The 21710-nt window shown below is 34.9% G+C and overlaps 1 pseudogene; it reads right to left on the reverse strand.

Moving 5' to 3' along the window:
• Window positions 1-18236: 18236 nt before the first annotated feature.
• Window positions 18237-18914, reverse strand: LOC122739432 (annotated as a pseudogene).
• Between the last annotated feature and the right edge of the window lie 2796 nt (window positions 18915-21710).

The following is a 21710-nucleotide window of genomic DNA, read 5'->3' on the forward strand; positions in this document are numbered from 1 at the left end:
CTGATGATTTGTATGAGTTTATTTTATATCCTGCAATTTTGCAGAAGTTTTAAATTATTTCAACTAGTTTTTTAATTGACTTTTAGGGTTCTAAAAATATGCCATAATATAATCTACAAAGAGTAATAGTTCTGTTTTTTCATTGCCTATTCTAATTCTTTTACTTGTTCCTCTCATTGTTTTAGATAGAATTGCCAGAACAATATTGAAGAATAGTGGGGATGATAAAGATTCTTGCTTCATTCCTGATCTTAATGGTAAAGCTTCAAGTTTATTCCCACTACCAATAATGCTTGCTCTTGGTTTTAGATATATATAATTTATCACTTTAAGAAAGGATTTATGGATTCCTATATTTTCTAGTGTTTTAATAGGAGTGAGTATTGTCTTTTGTTAAACACATTTTTGCATCAAATCATATAATGTGATATGTTCAATTATGCTTAATTTTTTCTTAATACTGAAACATATCTATATTTACAACATAAATTCTACCTTGTCCTAGAGTATGATCTTTATGATGTATTGCTTTAATATATTTGCTAGTGTTATATTAAAATTATTTTCATCAATACTCCTTAAAGAATATGGATTTTAGTTTTCTTTCTCTGATTTTGCTTTCTGTTGTTAAGCTATGAAAACATTTCTGTCATAAAAGGAAATCGGTAGGGATCTTCCCCTACTTTTTTTCAAATACTTTATATAATATTAAGATTAATTCTTCCTTTAGTGATTGGGAGCATTCATATGTGAACCCCTCTTATGCTTGGGATTTTTTCTTAATGAGTTCATTGATGTCATGTTAATTTTTTTCCTCCTAAGAAATGTTTTTTTCAAGTTTTCTTCCCCTCATCTGGGCAACTTATATTTTTTAAAAATATTAATCAATTTCTCTTAGATTGTCAGTTTTATTACCATATGATTAGGCAAAGTAATATTCCTCATAATTAATTTCCTTCAAATAAATTTAATTTAATTAATTTCATTTTTATACAAGTAATTTGGCTTTTTCCTCTATTTTAAAATCAAATTAACTAATAGTTTATCTATTTTGTTGATTTTTTTTTTCTTTGCGGGGCAATGGGTGTTAAGTGACTTGCCCAGGGTCACACAGCTAGTAAGTGTCAAGTTGTCCGAGGCTGGATTTGAACTCAGGTACTCCTGAATCCAGGGCCGGTTCTTTATCCACTGTGCTATCTAGCTGCCCCCTATTTTGTTGATTTTTAATGAAAACTACTCCTGGTTTTAATTTACTAATTCAATGATTTTTTTTTTTACTTGCAGTTATATTAATCTCTATTTTGATTTTCAGGATTTCTGTTTTGATTTTTAGGTGGTGATTTTTATCTTGTTCTTTTTTCTAGTTCTTTTTTTCTTTTTTAGTTTCTTTCCCAATTCAATGATATGATATTTCTCCATTTTATTGATGTAAGTGGTTAGAAATATAAAAATTCCCCAAAATACAGCTTTGGCTATATCATATAAATTTTGGTATGTGGTCTCCTTGTCATTCTTTATAATGAAACAATTGATTGTTTCCATGATTTTTCTTTTCCACTCAGGCTTTAGGATTAGGTTATTTGGTTTCCAATTAACTTTTTTTTGTTGTTGTTGTTGTTGTTGTTGTTGTTCTTGGTGAGGCAATTTGGGTTAAGTGACTTGCCCTGGGTCACACAGCTAGTAAGTGTCAAGTGTCTGAGGCCAGGTTTGAACTCAGGTCCTCCTGACTACAGGGCCAGTGCTCTATCCAATGTGCCACCTAGCTGACCCTCCAATTAGCTTTTAATATGTTTCTATGGCATTTTATTAAAAGCAAGTTTATTTCATTGTTTCAACTGGATACATTTAATGTTTCTACTTTTCTACATTTGCTTATGAGAATTTTGTGAAAGGTCCATGTACAACTGATAAAAGGTATACTCCTTTTTCAATTATCTTTTTATTTTCTCCAGATCCTAGCCATCTCATTGACTTCTTTCTTTCTTTTTATTTTATGGTTGTATTTATACAGTTTTGACAGGAGAAATTTGAAGTTCCGTACTAACATATATTCATTGTTTATCTCTTCCTGTAATCCACTTACCTTTTCTTTTAAGTAATTAGATGTTGTGGTATTTGGTATTGTAGTATTGGCATATACTATTTTAAGTATTAGTATTGCTTCATTTTTTATGGCTGTTTCTGTCAAGATGTAAATTCCCTGTTCCTTTCTATTAAGTATATTTTTGCTTTTGTTTTGTCTGAGATCATGATTTCTATCCCTGTTCCCAACACTTTTTTTTAAACTTCTGTTGAAGAAAAATCATAGATTCTACTCTATCCCCTTATGTTAACTCTGTATGTGTGTATCTTTTTTCAAATATACTTTTTGCAAACCACATATTTTTGGATTCTGTTTTCTAACCCATTCTGAATTTTCTTTCATTTTATGAGTGAGTTTTTCTGATTCACACTCATAGTTATAATTACTAACTGTGCTTTTCCCTCCATTATATTTTCTTCTGTTTATTCTTTTTCTCTTTCTGCTGTTAACCTGTATATTAAGGAAACAATCAACATAGGAGAAAACAAGGTCTTTAATCAGGGCAGAGGAACTGTAAGCTCATGGTATTACAAAGCAAGAAGCTAGTAATACCCAAAGATAGGAACTGAGGACAGGGTTTTTATGGGGTAACAGAACAAAAGGGAACCAAAAGACTTCTGCAAAGTCATGTGCAACTACTTTATGTAAATTAGTTAAGTATAGATACTACTTAACTTTAAATATAAACTACTTAATGTAGGTGGACCCTTTTACATAATAACATAAAGTCCTAGGAGTAAGGGGAAACATTGGGAGAGGGTAGTTTTCTTGGGAGAAATCCATAAGGCAATCAAGAATAGCAGTTGAAAAAGATTGGTTATCTGCAGGCAATTCATTGCCTTGGGAATGGAGAGTAGGTGGGGATTAGTCAGTTCTCAGTAAATTTGTAGTCATCACTATCCTGTTCCTCCTCTAATTTTTTTTCTTTTTTACTTTTGACCACTACTTTTTTCTTTTAATTTACTATCCTTCTTATCACTTTCCCACTTTCCTTCTTTCCCTTCTATTTCTCTGCTAAGTAAGATAAATTTATATTATTAGTTGAGTTTGTATGTGTGTTTTCCTTCTTTGAATCAATTTAGATTCCAGTGATGTTTACATATTGCCATGCTCCTCACTATTTTCTGCTCCATTGTAAAAGCTCTTCCTTTTCATTCCTCTTTTATGTGCAATAATTTCCCTATTCTGCCTCTCCCTTCCCTCAGGTAACAGGTCTTTCTCACCTACCTTTTTTTTTTTTTTTTTTTACTTTACCCTAATTTAATGGACTTTCATGCCTTCTTTCTGGGTAAAATCCTTCTAAGTTCTCTGATAAGATAGAGTCCTTAAAAGATAAATATATCATCTTCCCACATAGAAGATTCCAAGTTTAAAATAATTACATCCCTTATTCCCTTATTGTCATGGGGAAAATGGGGTAGGGATTTGGGGTGGGGTAGGGGTTTAGTGTCCTTAGGAATTCCTCTTTAAATAATTACACCCTCTTGCACACAAAAGCAGTTAGAATAAGATGGTAGTTTACTTTGGGGCTGAGGAAGGGAAGGGAAAGGAAAGAGAAATCCCTGAACTTCTCATGGGGAGAGAGGCATGGCACAAAGCATGTGGCTCTGAGATACCAATCTCCTCGAGCAGGAGACTGGCAGGTACTTTTATAAAGGGCTGATGCGGGTGACCCTCTGACTGTGGAAAGTTTGTTTAGTAAGGGAGGACCATGCCCCACTGGTGATGGCTGGAGGAGTTGGGTGAGGGGTGGCTGAAGATTTCCCAAGTCATCTCTTCAGGACACAAAGGAAGCAGCCACACATAATCTTATAGCCCCAGGGTTGAGGGAGACTAGAATGAAGGGTGGAGGTCCCAAAGCTAGCTCAGTCTGATCTGGTTCCACTTATCTCTTTAGGTGTGTCATCCTTTGAATTAGTTTCTCAAGGAGAATGTTCTTTTATGTACCCCAGAGAACTTCTGTAGTACTCTGGGCCCATAACACTTATGAAGTATCTTTCCTTATTACTTTTTTATGCTTCTTTTGAGTCTTGTATGTGAAAGATTTCCTATTCAATTCTGATTTTTTCATCAGGAATGATTAAAAGTCATTTATTAAAAGGGAAAAATAAATATTTAATTAAATAAAAAACCTTTTTTTTTTTTAGTGAGACAATTGGGGTTAAGTGACTTGCCCAGAGTCACACAGCTAGTAAGTGTTAAGTATCTGAGGCCGGATCTGAACTCAGATACTCCTGACTCCAAGGCTGGTTCTTTATCCACTGCGCCACCTAGTTGCCCCTTAATAAAAGACTTTCAATCCTTCTTGATTTCTCAGTTTCGCTGGGGAGATTATTCTTGGTTGTAATCCCAGGTCTTTTGTCTTTCAGAATTTCATATTCTAAACCTTCCACTCCTTTAACATGATAGCTGCTAAATATTGTGTCATCCTGATTCTTGCAGATCCATGATATTTAATTTTTTTTTTCTTATTGCTTAAAATATTTTTTTTTCTTTGACTTGGAATGTATTTCAAATGGTGATTGGTGGATTCTTCCAGTTTCTATTTTACTCTCTTCTTCTAGGATAATGGGGGCAATTTTCCTTAATAGTTTCTTGAAATACAATGTACATGGAAACATCAATGCCAAAAAAAATTTCCAAATCTGTGTCACTGTGTCAGTCCATATTTACATTTGTTCAATGGTTCTCTGTTGTCCTCTGAATAAAGCACAGAATTCCAAATAATTCTTTCCCTTTGCTGTACCTTCACATTTGGAAACCTTTGCAGAAACTATAAACTGAATGTTTCAAATAACTCCCTTCCCCACAGCACAAACTTTTCATTTAAATCATACTGCAGTGTTTATCTCATCCAGGAAGTTTTCCTGATGAATTCTGCCTCATTTTGAATTCATTACAAATTTCCTTAATCCAAACCTGCTCTTCAGTCTTATGATTATAATTATTGTATCGGGCAGCTAGACGGCGCAGTGGTTAAAGCACCGGCCCTGGATTCAGGAGTACCTGAATTCAAATCCGGCCTCAGACACTTGACACTTACTAGCTGTGTGACCCTGGGCAAGTCACTTAACCCCCACTGCCCCGCCAAAATAAAGACAAAAAACAAAAAACAACAAAAAAATAATTATTGTATCATATATGAATTAATTTATTTGTTTACTTGTTTATTTTACTTTATTTATTATTTCATCTCCCCAGGAAGCTCTTCCTAAGGAACTACATGATTGGGTACTTTTGTAGTAAGAACAACATCTATTACCTTAATAAATATAGTAGGAATAAATTTGTTGATTTAACATAACCAACTCCATTTCAAGTCCACATTGTATGATTGAGTTGAGTATATTATTTTTCTATAAATTGATTTTCAATAAGAGAAGCAATTTTGTAGTATGATCGCAAATGTTTACGTTCATAAACAATGTGTTCATGTATATTATAAATAACGTGAACATGTATGTTCATAAACAACTGATAAACATGTTAATTATCTGATAAGAGAGACAATCAATGAAAACACATTATAAACACTTTTATCAGTAATTTATGAAGTAAAATACCAATCAAATTGTGTGGTAACACATAGCTGAAAGTATAAAAAAACCTACAAGAGGTCCTAGCCATCGGCCTGCTCCCTGGGCAAAGCCAAGACTGGCTTCTGCACATTAGAGATTCAGTTGCCTGTATTGTCCTAACAGAGACTAACTTGCCAGATGATAACCTGGAGGGAGACACACAGCTCAAACCTACAAGAGAGCATATCAGCTCCCCTCCAACTCTTAATTCATGGGCTCAGCCCAGTGTGAAATAAGGGTTTAGGAGCAGTTCCATTAGGGCACTCATTTGGAAGTGGGCAAAGATGGGGAATGGAGAAAGTGGCTGCAGCTGCTAAGAGAAGAATTGGAATATATTATGGTAAGTCTGTTCATTATGCTGTGTGTTTTTGCTTAACTTTCCCACTCTTTTTTTTTTAAACAGAAAATATTCTCAGATGAGACCAGCTCAGTCTGAGTTTCTTATATGAACTCTATGCAGGCCTCCCTCTTGATGACTGAAAATAATGTTTGGGTTTGACTCAGGTACCTATTTTGAGATAATATCTTTAAATACTGTCCCAAAAAGTAATGTAATACTAGGAGCTTTTCACCATTTTTATTTGTATTATGCTCTTCAGTGTGGCATAGAGATACCCAGAAGACTTCAAAAGAGCTGCCTGGGTCCAATTCATCTCTTAGCAGCTGTAGCCACTTTCTCCATTCCCCATCTTTGCCCACTTCCAAATGAGTGCCCTAACGGAGCTGCTCCTAAACCTTTATTTCACACTGGGCTGAGCCCATGAATTAAGAGTTGGAGGGGAGCTCATATGCTGCCCCAGGCTCCTGTAAAGTTTGGGACCAGCTCCAATTTCCCCAAAACCCCCATTCATTCAGAGTCCTTGGATTGTGTCTTCAGAGGCAAGGACTGAAACAAATATCCTTTTAGAAATATTGGTCACGAGAGCATTTAATCGGGAAACTTTCCTCGTGCCTTTTAAGGTATGCTCGTGGTTTTAGGGAAGGAAAAAAATGCAAACTGGATCAGTCATATTGCCCATATTGGATTTAGTATCAGGAAGACCTGAATTATACCAAGCCTCAGACACTTACTAGTTTTGTGACCCTGAGGAATTCATTTAACATTCATTTGCCTCAGTTTCTTCAGTCATAAAATCAGAATAATAATAGTAACTACCTTGCAAATTTTTTGTGAGGATCAAGTGAGATAACATTTATAAAAGACTTAGACTAGTTAGTACCTGGCACATAGGAAGTATCTTTATACATGCTTTTTCCACTTCCCTCTCCATAGTATAATTTAAAGTGATCAGGAAAGATGACATGGAAAAGCTAGGAATTTAGGTGAGATTAAAAAAAAAAAGCCAAAGCCAGGAGGCAAAGATGAGGAGGAAGAATATTCTGTTCTTAAGTGACAGCCAGTGAAAATACTCAGAAGTAGTAGATAGAATGTCTTGTTCAAGGGAAGCCATATTGTCAAGAAGGAATAAATTGAAAGGAGGGTAAATTGTTGGACTGTGACTTTAATTTTTCTCATTTCATCCTCCCAAAACATAATGGATTCCTTCCACCCACTGAATGTCATCTGTGAAAGCACTGTTCCCGTTTTTCAAAGACAAACTTTGATGTTACTCCTTGAAGACTTCTTTGCTCCCCCCACCCCAGCCTTCCATACACAAATACAACCTTTACCACTGCTTGGGGTTAAAAGATCTCTCTGTCCTGGCATAGAGAAAAGCTCACTAGATGACAAAATTGAATACATAGTTATTTTATTTACTGTGTGATCTTGGGTAAGTGTTTACTTTCTCTATGTCTCAGTGTCTTTATCTGTAAAATGTGATTTGACTAGAGAATACTTAAGGACCCTTTCATATTTTAATCTATGGTCCACTGAATTTTAAACTCATTATAACATTCTTCTTATATTTCTCCTTTGCACTAATCATATCCACACATCCCCCCTTAACTTAATTAGTTGTTCCTTTCCTTTTCAGCCTTCTCATTGAATTGCAAGGACTTTGCAAACAAGGTCAGAGTTTTTATCATATTTGCATCTGCAGAACCTAGCACAGTCTACTATTGGTAGGAAATTAACAAATGTTTGTTCAAATGGATTAAACTGATGCAGTTGTATTGAATTAAAAAGGGTGGAAACAACCATGTCACATAATATGTCTTTGAAGGAATTGGATATGGTTAACTTGGAAAGGATACTTCAAAAGTCAAGGTATCTATTTCCAAGAATTGGAATAGCTATCAAGAGATAGATGGATTAGAAATGTTCTATGAGGATCCAGAGAGTGGAACAGGAGCAAAGAGTAGGGAATGTACAAAAGTATCTTCTAAATGTAAGGAGAAAGCCTTAGTAACAACAGATGTCCCAAAGTTGAAAAAGGTAATTCATTAGGCAATGAGTTGCCTATCCTTAGATGTATTCAAAGGAATGTAGACAATTACTAATTGTAGAGAATTTTGCTGATTTGGGAAGGATCTGGATTAGATGACTCCAGAAATTCTTCCTAACTTTCTAGTTGATTTATTTATGCGTTTGTTCATTCATCATTCATTCATTCATGTATCTATTCATTTTTAAATTAGTTTATTATTTTACCAATTCATCCATTTACTTATTTAGTTAGTTGTGGCTTGTTCACTCATTCATTCATTTTCCTATCTATTTGCTTATTTATTTGTTTGCTTGTTTATTTATTTCTGTTATACCAAATATCTGTTACTATTCAATTCCTACAGTTTAGACATAACTCACCATAAGTTACTCACAATCCTAAGAGTTCAGTCAGAGTTGACCTAAGGCAGCTACCTTTCCGGGTCTTTTTTTACATTCATTTTTTGCCCTTAAGAGGTGGGCAAAAGGAACCTAAGGTCGTTTGAAATTTCAGGTTATATTAAGACAAATATTTATCTCTGATAGTGTAGTTTGTCTTTCCAGACACAGATTAAGTGTGCAGGAAACAGAAAAGAGACCATAGATTCAAGTTCGTAGGAATCTTACAGACCACTGAGTCCAACCTCTTCATTTTATAGAAGAGGAAACAGACAGAGAGAAGTTAACACAGCTAGTGTTTGATTAAGGCTTTCAATTCAGGTATTCCTAACTCCAAGTTTAACAACCTACCCATGCTGAAATTACTTACATAAAGTCTTAAAGCACGTTAAAATCAGAAACTACATTTGAATCTAGTCAGATTTTTTGGATTATTCCTGTGCACGAACACAAAAGAAAATCAACATGATGTATTCAGAATCTCTGGATTTACAATTAGACAACCAGAATTCAAATGATATTTTAATAGTTACTACCTGAAGTACTCTGAGCACGTCACTTCATCTTACTGACCTCACTTTTCTTTGATGGGTGGATTAAACTAGAATGCCTTCGGTGTCCCTTATGTGTTCTCTCTTTCATCCCTCTGGAGACTTGTGAAAAACTATACTTATAAAAGTCCACCATCATCTTACATATAGCAATATCATTGGGAGGAATGAGTATTCTGTTCATATAATGCTTGGGCAGAAGCAGGGTTGTTCTTTAGCCATGGCCTTGAAAGGATGTAAACAATTTAAGAATTTTACCAATATGCTACTGTGGAAAAGTTGAGATAGCAGAGAATTGAAGAGCAATTCTCATAATGATTAACTTAATATATACATAGTATGCCCATCTACATAAAAGCTTCAAAATTAAATGGGGAACTATAAAGATGACTCATTGATAACACTTGTTGCCTGTAGAAGGTCTATTCAGTTTTAGTTTGCCAGGCTTCCTGATATATGGAAATTTTAATATTATGTTCCACAAAAACCTATTCACCATCATGAGTGAAGTAGCCCAGATGTAAAGCATTTGTTTTCATTTCAGGATGACCAGAGTTCAAACCACTCTCATGCATTTATTGTTTTTGGATAAGTCATTTCACCTCTTTTTACCTCAGTTACCTCAACTGCAAAATAGTTATGCTAATAATAACAATAGTGATAATAACACATCTTCTAGGATTCTTGTGAAAATTAATGAAAAATTTGTAAAATCATGCAGCACAACCCCTGGTACTGTGATAAAATAATGGAATTTGGCAGATTCCCAGGGGTCCCACCTGATTGATTTAGTTCTGTTTGAATTGGGTGCGAATGAGAAGCTAAATACCTACGTAAGGATGATTGGATGGGGACCACACCTGGCTGGCCCTAAGTGACATTGTCCTCAGAAACAGTGTACTACTGACATCAGCAAGAGACCACTCTCAACTAATCAGCTTGAAGGACCTCCCCTTTAGGGGAGGGAGAGAGGAACTAGGAAGTGGATGCTTGCTCATGGAAGCAGCCTCTTTTTGGTGAGGAATAGGCATGTGGTGGCAGATGGAGAACAGGAGGAGTATTGTTGAGCCACAGTCAGGATCACAAAAGATTTAGTAGCTTTCACATCAAAAGAGTGGAAGGCTTGAAATGATATACTGGAAGGCATAAGAGCTAGGATTAAAACCAATAATAATCTCCCGAACAAAACTGAGTATAATCCTTCATGGAAAAAATTGGACATTTAACAAAATAGAGGACTTTCATACATTTTTGATGAAAAGTTCAGAGCTGAATAATAAATTTGAGTTTCAAATATAAGACTCAAGAGAAGCATAAAAAGGTAAATTTGAAATAGAAATCATAAGGAATGTAATACAGTTAAGCTACTTTCATTCTTATATGTGGCAAGATTTTACATGTGATTCCTGAGAAGTTTATCATTATTAGGGAAGTTAGAAGGACTCTACATAGACAGAGGGCATGGGAGTGACTTAATTATGTTGGAATGATCTCTTAATGAATGGTGAGAATTATCTCATACAAAAGAGGCATGCAAGAAAAATATATATATATATATATAGTGTAAAAGAAAATTGGGGGATGGGGCAACACTTGAGCCTCACTTCTGAATTAGTTCAAAGATGATTGAAAAAAATGTATATGTGTATTCTGACGTTTAGTAATTTGTGGTCACCTTTTTGTGCCCCCAGTGTCGGGGGAAACTAGCTAGGATTTACTTATAAATTAGAAGCTTCAGCAACAGTTTAGGCATTAAGCATTTCTTAAAATATATTAGAGGTTAGTAAAGAGAGAACACTTGGAGTTCCCGAAAATTAAGAAAAGAAACCTGTCTTCTGTAGGGTTCAGACTGGACTCCTCCTTCTCTTCAGCCACCAACCAGAGGTTCTTGAATGAAAAATACAGAGACAAGGAGCCAGCCTCATTTCTTACTTCCTCTCTCCCTGACCCAGAAGGGATCATCCTTCAAGCTGATCGTCTAGATTGGTTTACTGGAACTCAGGGAGGTCTGTTCAAATTCCTCAGCTTCTGAAAACAACACTCCACCCAGGGCTGGCCAGGAGTGGTCTCAATTTTATCAATCTTAAGTATGTTCTCAGTCAGTGTCACCCAATTCACTCAATTCCAAATCAATCTCCAGGTGGGGTCTCTGGGCATCTGCCAAATCCCATGATTTCATCACATATCTATATGTGTGTGTATCTATCTCTATCTCTACCTCTATCTATCTATCTATCTATCTATCTATCTATCTATCTATCTATCTATCTATGGAGATTAATTTGGAATTGAGTGAATTGGGTAAGACTGAGAAACTGACTGAGAAGCTACTTAAGATAGATAAAATTGAGACCATGTTGGCTCGCCCTGATTGGGCTGTTGTTCTCAGAGGCTGTGGACTACAACATCAACAGGAGACAAATCTCAACCAATCAGCATGAAGGACCTCACCTTTCAGCGAGGGAGACAGGAAGTAGGAAGGTGAGGGTGGCTCACTGGATCAGCCTCTTTTCCTCTAGGACTTTGGTGTGGTTGCAGAACTTCACATGGGCTGCTAGGGAAAGGCAAGGTTTTCTCTCTGGCTATACCCAATAGATCTAAGCTAGGGTTTTCCATTTTATAAGAAAATATATTCTCAACCTCTCTCTTTTCTCTAACTTCTTTTTTTTGGGGGGGATGGAGAAATGGGGGTTAAGTGACTTGCCCAGGGTCACATGGCTAGTAAGTATAAGTGTCTGAGGCCAGATGTGAGCTCGGGTCCTCCTAAATCCAGGGCTGGTGCTTTATCCACTGAGCCACCTAGCTGCTCCTCTTCACTAACTTCTAATACACTTTAATAAATACTTAAAAGCCTAAACTCTTGCTGAATTTATCAGTAATTTTAGCCAGCTTCCCCCCAAAACTGGGGGGGGTGGGCGGTAAGGACCCACATTAGATTTTAAAAATCACATATCTATGTATGTATATATATACACACACATAATATATACACACATACATGTGTATACATACACACATGTGTATATATACATACATATACACATGTGTATAAATACACATATGCATTTATACACATATGGATAGGCACATAGAGATACATAAATACAGTTGGGTATAGGAATATATCTTGCCCAACAAAGAAATAAGAGGGGAAGAGGAAAAGAGAAAAGAGGTGTGATAAAGCAGATTTAGGGAGTCAGGGGTCAGAAACAAAAGATACTTTTGAGGAGGGACAGGGTATAAAGAGACAGAAAAAGATAAATAGAAGAATATGGGACAGAGGAAAATTCACAGTTTTAATAATAACTATGAATGTGATTAGGATGAAGTCACCTACAACACAGAAAAAGAAAGGCAAATCAATTGTGAAAAATGCTACCCACAATCAGAGAAAGAAATGAGGAATTCTGAATATGTTAAATCATACTTTTTTCCACTTTCTTTATTTTCTTTGCTCTTTTTTAAATTAATTATTTTATTTATTTATTTATTTTTTTGCAGCAAGGCAAACCAAAAGGTTTGCATGGCTTCATATGTGTGTGTGTGTGTGTGTGTGTGTGTGTGTGTGTGTGTGTGTGTGTGTGTGTGTACTATATTGCTTTCCTTCTTAAGATTTTGGAACTAATTTTTTAAATATTAAAAATAAAATTTTAAAAATTATTTAAAACAATATCAAGAATGTATATAATATTTTAAATTTTACAAAGTGCTTCGCCAATATAATCCCATTTTGTCCTCATATCAACTCTGGAAAGTGGGTGCTGTTATCATCACCTCCTTTGGATAAAAAATAAATTGAGGGGCAGCTAGGTGGCGCAGTGGATGGAGCACCAGCCCTGGAGTCAGGAGGACCTGAGTTCAAATCTGGCCTCAGACACTTAACCCTTACTAGCTGTGTGACCCTAGGCTAGTCACTTAACCCCAATTGCCTCACCAAAAAATAATAAATATATAAATAAATTGAAGTAGACAGTTATTAAGTAACTTGTCTAGGGTCACACAGCTAGAAGTCTATGTTACTAGATTTGAGTACTAAACATTAAATCATCAAACACAGGACAAGTAAAAAAGGCTACTAATCTTGAATACATTTCTAGAGGATCCTGATTTAATTGGGGCAGAAGTGCTGAATTCGGGAGATAAAGGACATTACACAAAGAAATACAACTATTCTGTAACAGAATTAGGAGTTCAATCCCATTGCACCAATACAGTGTTATTTTGTTATTAGACCATATTGTGTCTTTTATTTTCATTCTTTGTAAACACGTTTTATCTCCCCTATAAGAATTTAAGCTTTATCAGAGTGGAAACCTTCCTTATCAATCTTTGTGCAATTTATAGTACTTACTGAGTAAAAGGTTCTCCATGTTTACTTAATGTGACTTAATTAGTAAAGATATTTTGGGAGAACATTGTCAAGGATGGAGGAGGAATTATTTAGACATTACTCTACACACTCTATAAACGTTTTTTGAAGAAAGAATAAGCATGTAGCCTCATTGTTTGGCTATTTACCAGGGCAACATGACGGACATGTAGAGCAAAGAGTGATATTAAAAAAATAGAATGCTAAATGTTAATTTAGAAGATATTGACTCATGTCCAAGTTCTAATTTTAATTATGTGACTTTATGTAATTAACTTCCCTCTAGACATATATTTACCATTATATATAAAATAACAAAAAAATCTCAGAAGTGTATTTTTAAATATAATATTCATTGACTTTAATTGATTTTCTGTGAAAATAACTCCTTTTTCTAAAAAAGCAATATGACTATAGGTGTTTATAGGTGGAAATAAAAGGAATAGATGCTCCTCAAGGAAGTGACAAATGCAGGTTTTGTGAACCAAGCACCTGGATCATAATAGACATGCTAACTTTTTTCACTTGATAGAATTGAATTGAAATTCTAAGTGTCTCTGTTTCCACACATCAGTTGTTGCTGTTTGTCCTTGTTATCAAAGAGGACTATGACATCTGGGAGGTGATGTAATAACTTGAAATTTAAATGAGGAAGGGTTATGCAAAGTCATCAACCTTAGTCTCTCATCCAGAGTCATCTGAGTTAAGTGGTAAGATATATATCAGGACAACTGAGATGGCCCAGGATGTAGAAAGCCTTGGCCTTCTAAGCTAAGGACTTTCACAGGTTTCAGTTTACTTCAAGCAACACCCATTGTGTGATTAAGGTTAGGTAAGAAAGGAGGCAAAGAAATGCCTTTTTAACCTAATTTTTTAAAAGTAGAAAGATAAAAGGTGGGGAGATCCTCAGGATTTCTGGCCAAAAGAGATTCAATTGCTTTTTAGGCTCACTTTGAGCTGTCAAGATGCTAAACAATGGCAAAAGGAGTATTGGTCTGGGACCTATTGTTGGTTAGTCAATGAGGACCAGAGTAATTTAGGTTTACAGACTTATCCTTGGAAGACATATTGCAGGTAAACCACAAGAAATCTTGTGAGGTTATTACACACACATTTTTATTCCATACATTAGAGGATATGATATTAGATATGCCCAGAGTACTTTAACATTGTGAAGCATTTTCCTCAGGCAACTCCTATTCGCTAAGTAGTGAATGTAATTTAATTATTTTATTTGTTTGAGTTGTTCAGTCATTTCAGTAGTGTCTGACTCTATTTGACTCTATTCATGACTATTTGGGGTTTTCTTGGCAAAGATAATAAAATGGTTTTCCATTTCCTTCTCTAGCTTATTTTAAAGATAAACTGAGGCAAACAGATTCAAGTGACTTGCCTGGGGACACAGAGATAGTTTGTGTCTGAGGTCAAATTTGAACTCAGGAAAATGAATCTTTATGACACTAGGCCAAGCATTTCATCTGCTGAATCATTTAGATGCCCATAGGTTAGAATAACAAAGCTCAGAAAAAGAAAGTGAATTTTCAAATTAATGAATCTAAGAACATAAGAACCAGAGTTTAAACTTGTGCTGCCTTAACTTTGATATCAACAATCATTGTTCAACCTGGTTTTACCTTTTTAATTATTCCCCAAACAGGGGGAAAATGAGATTGACTGAAGAGTAGCAATTCATTTAGAGGAAGCCATATGGTACATTCAAAAGTTTGGTCTGCCAATTCCATGTTGAAGCATAAAGGAGCCTTTTCTTGGAGAAAGGTAATAGCTAAGTGCTTTGTAAAAATAACAATGAGTGATCATTAGTTTGAAGAAGGAAAAAAAGAACACTGTCAAAAATTATATATTATGCCTTTTAGGGAAAAGTTAAGTTGAAGTCATTATTCCACCCCCATGACTCACTGTTTTTTGTAAATAGGTTTCACTTTAAAATAATAACACATAATAACTACCACTAGCTTGCCCTTTTAAGCAGATAGGTATTTCTCAAATTAAAGATTCAATATATGTCTTATATTATGTATTTATCTGTGTTTTTGTCTGACAGGATTAACCCAATTTAATCCCCCACTCATGCACAAAAGGCAGATAATGAGAAGTAGGTAAGACACATTGCCAGCATTTTAAAGTCTCGAAGGACCCTGAATGCCATCTAGTGCAACCTATCCTTGAACAAGAATTCCTTCCTAATATACCTTAAAGGTGGCCAACAGACCTTTGCTAAAAGGCCTCTAATGAAGGGGAATATAAATTCCAAAGGCAGCCATTCCACTCAGTGATTTTTAATAGTTTAGACTTATTTATTTTAAAATTTTCATAAAAGGCAAAGAACCATTACTTTATAGAAATTGAAGACATCCAATATGATTAACCCTTCCCCTAGTTTATAATGATGCTTTATCATTTTGAGGTAAAACATTCCCATCCATCCATCCATCCATTCACTCATTTATTCATTCATGCATTCATGCATTCTTTTAATTTTCATATATCTACCCATCTATTTAACCATTCATTAATTTTTTAAACAATGATTTTTTAAAATATTTATTTATTTTTAAATTTAGAGTTCCAAATTAGCTCCCTCCATCCCACTGCCTCCTCTACCATTGAGAAGGCAAGCAATATGAAATAAATGATACATGTGAAAAATATAAAGCATATTTACATATTAACCATATTTAAAAAAAAACAAGAAAAGGAAAGGAAGAAAATTAATCTTTAATTTATACTCAGCATTAACCAGTTTTCTTTCTGGAGGTAGAAAAAAATGTTTTCATTATGAGTCATTGATATTCTATTGAATCATTGTATTGATCAAGTAGCCATGTCTTTCACAGTTGATCGTTATTACAACATTGTTTTTACTGGACACAATGATCTCCCTTTTCTTCTCACTTAAGATTGTATTAGTTCACTTAGGTCTTTAAAGTGTTGTGTTTTTTCCCCTAAAATCACCCCTCTCCTCATTTTTTATAGCACAATAATATACCCCTGCAATCATATGCCACAACTTTTTCAGCCATTTCCTAATTCACAAGCAACCCCTCAAATTCCAATTCTTTGCTACCACAAAAAGTGCTGAAATAAATATGTGTGTATAAATAGGTGCTTTCGCCTTTTTAAAAATATATTTGGGACACAGGCCTATTAGTTGTTTTTTTTTTTTTTTTGCTGGGTCAAAGTATATGCACAGTTCTATAAGCCTTTGGGAATTGTTCCAAATTGTTCTCCAAAATGGTTGAACTAATGCATCGACAGCTTATTAGTGTACCTTTTTTCCTTTCATTCCCCAGGATTTTCCATTCCTGATAGGTGTGATGTGGTACCTCAGAGCTGCTTTAATTTACATTTTTCTAATCAATATTGATTTAGAATATGTTTACGATTATACATAGCTTTAATTTCTTCTTCTGTTTCCTGTTCATACTTTCAACGTTTATCAATAGGGGAATGGCTCTTATTTTTATGAATTTGCTTTAGTTTTCTATATATTGGAGAAATGAGCCTTTTATCAAAGAAACTTACTGTAAAACTGCTTCACAGTTAGAATTACTGTGTATTTCCCTCCATGCTATATTCCTCCTTATTTATCCTATTCTCTCTTTTTTTACCTTATCCATCTTCAAAAGTGTTTTGTTTCCCCCAAGCTACCCTCCCTTCTATCAGTCCCCCTTCCACTTATGCTCTTTCTCTTCTACTTTCCTTTAGGCTAAGAAAGGTTTCTATAGCAATCTGAATATGTATATTTTTCTCTCTGAGCCAATTCCAATGAAAGCAAATTTCAATTGTACCTCTCTTCCTCCACCATTTCCCACTTTACTCTAAAAAAAATTTTCATTCTTGTGTTAAGTGAGAAAATTTATCACCCCCCTACATCTCTTTTTTTCCTTCTCCTTGTCCACCTCTCTTTCTCACTACTACATTTTTTTTTCTCAAAAACATCTCAAAATAATTGATTCATTGGTGCCTTCTATCTGTTTATACTCCTTCTAACTGCCCTAATAATGATACAGTAATTAAGGTTTAAATGTACCATCTTCCCCTACAGAAATGTAACCAGTTTAATTCCAATGAATCCCTTATGATTACTCTTTAATGTTTACCTTTGTATGCTTCTCTTGAGTATCCTATTTGAATGTTAAATTTTCTATTCAAGTTTGGTATTTTCATTAAAAATGATTGAATGTAATCTATTTCATTGAAAAGTCAATTTTATCCTGGAGGATTAAACTTAGTTTTGTTGGGTGGGTGATTCTTAGTTGTATTTCTAGCTCATTTGCCTTCCAGAATTTCATATTTGGCATCCTCTATTCCTTGAAGGTAGAAACTGTGAAATCTTTTGTTGTGTGTGGCTCCATGATATTTGAATTATTTCTTTCTTATTGCTTAAAGAATTTTCTCTTTGACCTGTTAACTCTGGAATTTGGCTTTATTATTCCTGAGAGTTTTTCATTTTGGAATCTCTTTCAAGGAGGTGATAAGTGAATATTTTTATTAACCCTCCAGGCAGTATTCCTTAAAATATGATGTGTTATTTCTTTTTGTTTTTGAATATGGCTTACAGATAGTTAATGTTTTAAATACTGTTTGTTGTTAATCTATTTTCTAGGTCAATTGTTTTTCCAACAAGATATTTCACATTGTTTTCTATTTTTTCATTCTTTTGATTTTGTTTAATTTTTTTTTTCTTGATGTCTTCTACAGTCATTAGCTTCCACTTGCCCAGTTCTATTATTTTTTTTTCTATTTACAAAGGCAAACACACCTCATTTATTAGAAGTCAGTGTGTTTAATAGCAATAGTACGAAAACTGCGAGGGAAACAAAAGACAGGATGTTGGTTATCTCACACAGACAGAACTGTGAGACGTTCACACATAGATGCCCACCCAGAGCAGCAGGAAGAGGACCCTGAAGCCCATGAAAAGTGAGGCCACCAGGGAGATGAGCAGCTACTTGCAGGTGTGCTGTGTGTAGTTGGTGGAGATGACCTTGAAGAACCAGGTGGTGAAGAACATGCCAATGGCCAGCAGCACCACCGTGAGATGTTGAATGACTGTGGGATTCACCAGGCTGGTGTACCTACTTACTCATGCCTTCCAGCTCCATTGTGCGGGTTGCAGGGGTTTCTGTTTGGGCTCTAGGACCAGAAGGCCATGTCTCCCCAGTTCTAAATTTTAAGGAATCATTTTCTTTAGTGAGCCTTTCCTTCCTTTTTCATTTGGTCAATTCTGCTTTTTAAGGAGTTTTTCTCTTTAGTGCCTTTTTGTGGCTCTTTAATTATTTAGACTATTCTATTTTTTAAGCTGTTATTTTCTTCAGTATTTTTGTACCTCCTTTATCAAGCTGTTTTTCCCTTTTTTCATGATTTTCTTGAATCACTGCCTTTTCCTTGCCATATTTTTCCTCTACATCTCTTATTTGATTTTTAAAATCCTTTTTGAGTTCTAGCACTTCTCTTCACTCTGAAATTGCAATCAAGAATGACATGTAGGCAATAGAGTTGACAATCAGTGCCAACTGTACCCAATACTAGCAAAGTGCTCCATGTCATCTCCTTCTGTCCTGCTCCCTTTTCTCACTACCCCTTTAGTATCTCTGTGCTGAGAGCCCTCAATGCTTCTGTTGTTGCTGTGGGCTCTGTTGCTGAAACTGGTTGTGTGGTCTCTGGATAGGCCTTCACCTTTGTGTCACAGACTTCTAACAATATTCTGTTTTCATAGGCCAGAAAACTGTCTCACTCTGACTTTTTTTTTTTGGTTCTGTCATGCCAAAATTTGATTTGAGCTATTATTTTAAAGTTGTAGTAGGAAAGGGTCGGGTTTGACTTTTCAAGTGAAACAGATAATTTTACATGTGAACTTTTAGAGAAAAGGGACTCACTAAATTTTATTGAGTAGATGAAGGGTCATGATCATTCTTATACTGTATGAAAATCAATTCAGTAGTCACATTGAAAATAGAATGGAGTAGGAAGTTAGTTAAAGCAGGGAAATCAACCAAAAATCTATTGTCTAGCCACAAGGTTGTAGTAAAGGAGACAGAAAAGGTCATATGCTAAAAATGCATAAAATATGACATATGTGCCTGGGTGACTAAAAGAATGGTAGTGTCGTCAATAGTATTATTAGTTAATTTGGAAAAAAATTTTTTTTTTGGTTAAAAGAACAAGTTAATTCTTGGATATGTTGAGTTTAAGGTGTCTTTAGGACATGAGGGTCAATGTTACTTATAGGTAGTTAGGAGATGCAAAACCAGTAGTCAGAAAGGAGCTTGGTGATAGGTGTGCAAATCACCTATGTTGAGATGCTGCTAGAATATTTGCCAGAAAGATAAAATCATCAGAAAAGAGTAAGAAAAGGAGCAGCTGGTCAAGGACAGAGTCTTTGGTGACACCTTTTATTAGTGGAGGGTTAGAGTCCCCTGCCACTGGTTTGCCCTGGAAAAAGTCTCTCTACTGGGAGAGGTCACAGGGGTTGGACCTTGTGGTTGACCAGTCTTGGATAGGGCTTCACTACTGGTCAGTAGTGGGGTCAAAGCCTCCCTGGTGGTTTGTACTAGCTTTGGAGTGCCTGGTGAAGGTCCATGCTTTGCTGCTATATGAGAAGGGGCTGTAATGGAAGAGGGGACAAATTGGGGGAGGGAGTAGTCAAAAGCAAATTACTTTTGAAGAGGGACAGGGTGAAAGGAGAGAGAGGATAGAATGAACACGGGTGGGGAATAGGATGGAGGGAAATACAGTTAGCAATAGAAACTGAAAAACAATTGAAGGATGTTTCTCTGATAAAGGCCTCATTTCTCAAACATATAGAGAACAGAATTTTTAAGAACCATTCCCCAATTGATAAATGATATGATGAAGTAATCAAACCTATCTACAGGTATATGAAAAAACATGCTCTAACTATTGTTTGGAGGGATGCAAATCAAAACAGTTCTTGGGTACTGCCTCATGCCTATTACATTAGCTAATAAAAAGGACAGAAAAAGAAAATGGGGAAACTGAAACATTTTTTCATTTTTGGTGGAATTGTGAACTTATCCAACCATTCTGTAGAGCAATTAGGAACTATGCCCAAAGGGCTATAGGATCATGCATCGTCTTTCACATAGCAATACCACTACCAGGTTTGTATTTAAAAAAAAAAAAGGAATTAAAAAAAGGGAAAGGACCTATATGTACAAAAATATTTACAGAAGCTCTTTTCTGTGGGCACATAATTGGAAATTGAGGGGATACCCATCAATTGGGGTATGGCTGAACAAATGGTATCATGTTATTGAAATGGAATACTAGTGTGATACAAGAAATGATGAGCAGGATGCTCTCAGAAAATCTTGGAAAGACTTACATGAGCTAATAAAAAGTGAAAATGTACTATATACAAAGTAAGAGGAAGATTCTAAAATGAACATCTGTGAATGACTTACTTTTTCTTAGCAATACAACTATCCAAGAGAACTCTGAAGGACTTATGATGGAAAATCCTATCCATCGCCAGAGAAAGAACTGATTGTCAGACACCATCTGTATTCAGACAGTACAGATTGAAGTGTACTTTTTAAAACTTTCAATATTTTACTTGATTTTTTTGTCTGTTTTCTTTTACAACATGACTATTGTGGAAATATGTTTTCCATGACTATACATGTATAACCTATATTGAATTGCTTGCCTTCTCAATGGGGGTGGGAGGAGAGAATTTGGAACTCAAAATTTTTAAATAAATGCTAAGAAAAATTATGTGTAATTTGGAAAATAAACTACTAAATAAATTAAAAATAAAAAAGAAAGAAAGAAACTTGGAAATAGTTAAATTAGCTAATGCAAATTTAAATGTATTCTGATTAAAATAAGAGCAATATTGTAAGATGTTCAGCTGTCATTGACTTCCCTATTCTCAGTAATTCAATGACCCAGGAAAACTCTGAAAGACTTATTATGAAGAATTCTATCTCTCCCCAGAGAAAGAACTGATGAAGTTGGAATAGAAATTGAACTATGCTTTTTTTTTTCCTTATTTTTCTTGAAGTTATTTTTTGTCTATGTTTTCTTTCAAAATAAGACTAATATAGAAGTATAGTTTGAATGACTATAAATGTATAATATATATTGAATCACTTGCCTTCTCAATGAGGAGTGTTTAGAGGGAGGAAGGGAGGAAATTATAAACTCAAGATTTTTAAAATAAATGTTAAAATTTGTTTCTACATGTAATTGATATAAAAAAAATACGAACATAGCAAAAACAAAAACCTGAGCGGTTGGAAAAAATAAATAAATCTTGATCATATCATCCTCTGTGACTTTGGGAATTTCACTGAAACCTTCTAAAGCTCAATGT

Source organism: Dromiciops gliroides, chromosome 2, assembly GCF_019393635.1.
Source record: "Dromiciops gliroides isolate mDroGli1 chromosome 2, mDroGli1.pri, whole genome shotgun sequence".
In the NCBI taxonomy this organism is placed as follows: Eukaryota; Metazoa; Chordata; class Mammalia; order Microbiotheria; family Microbiotheriidae; genus Dromiciops; species Dromiciops gliroides.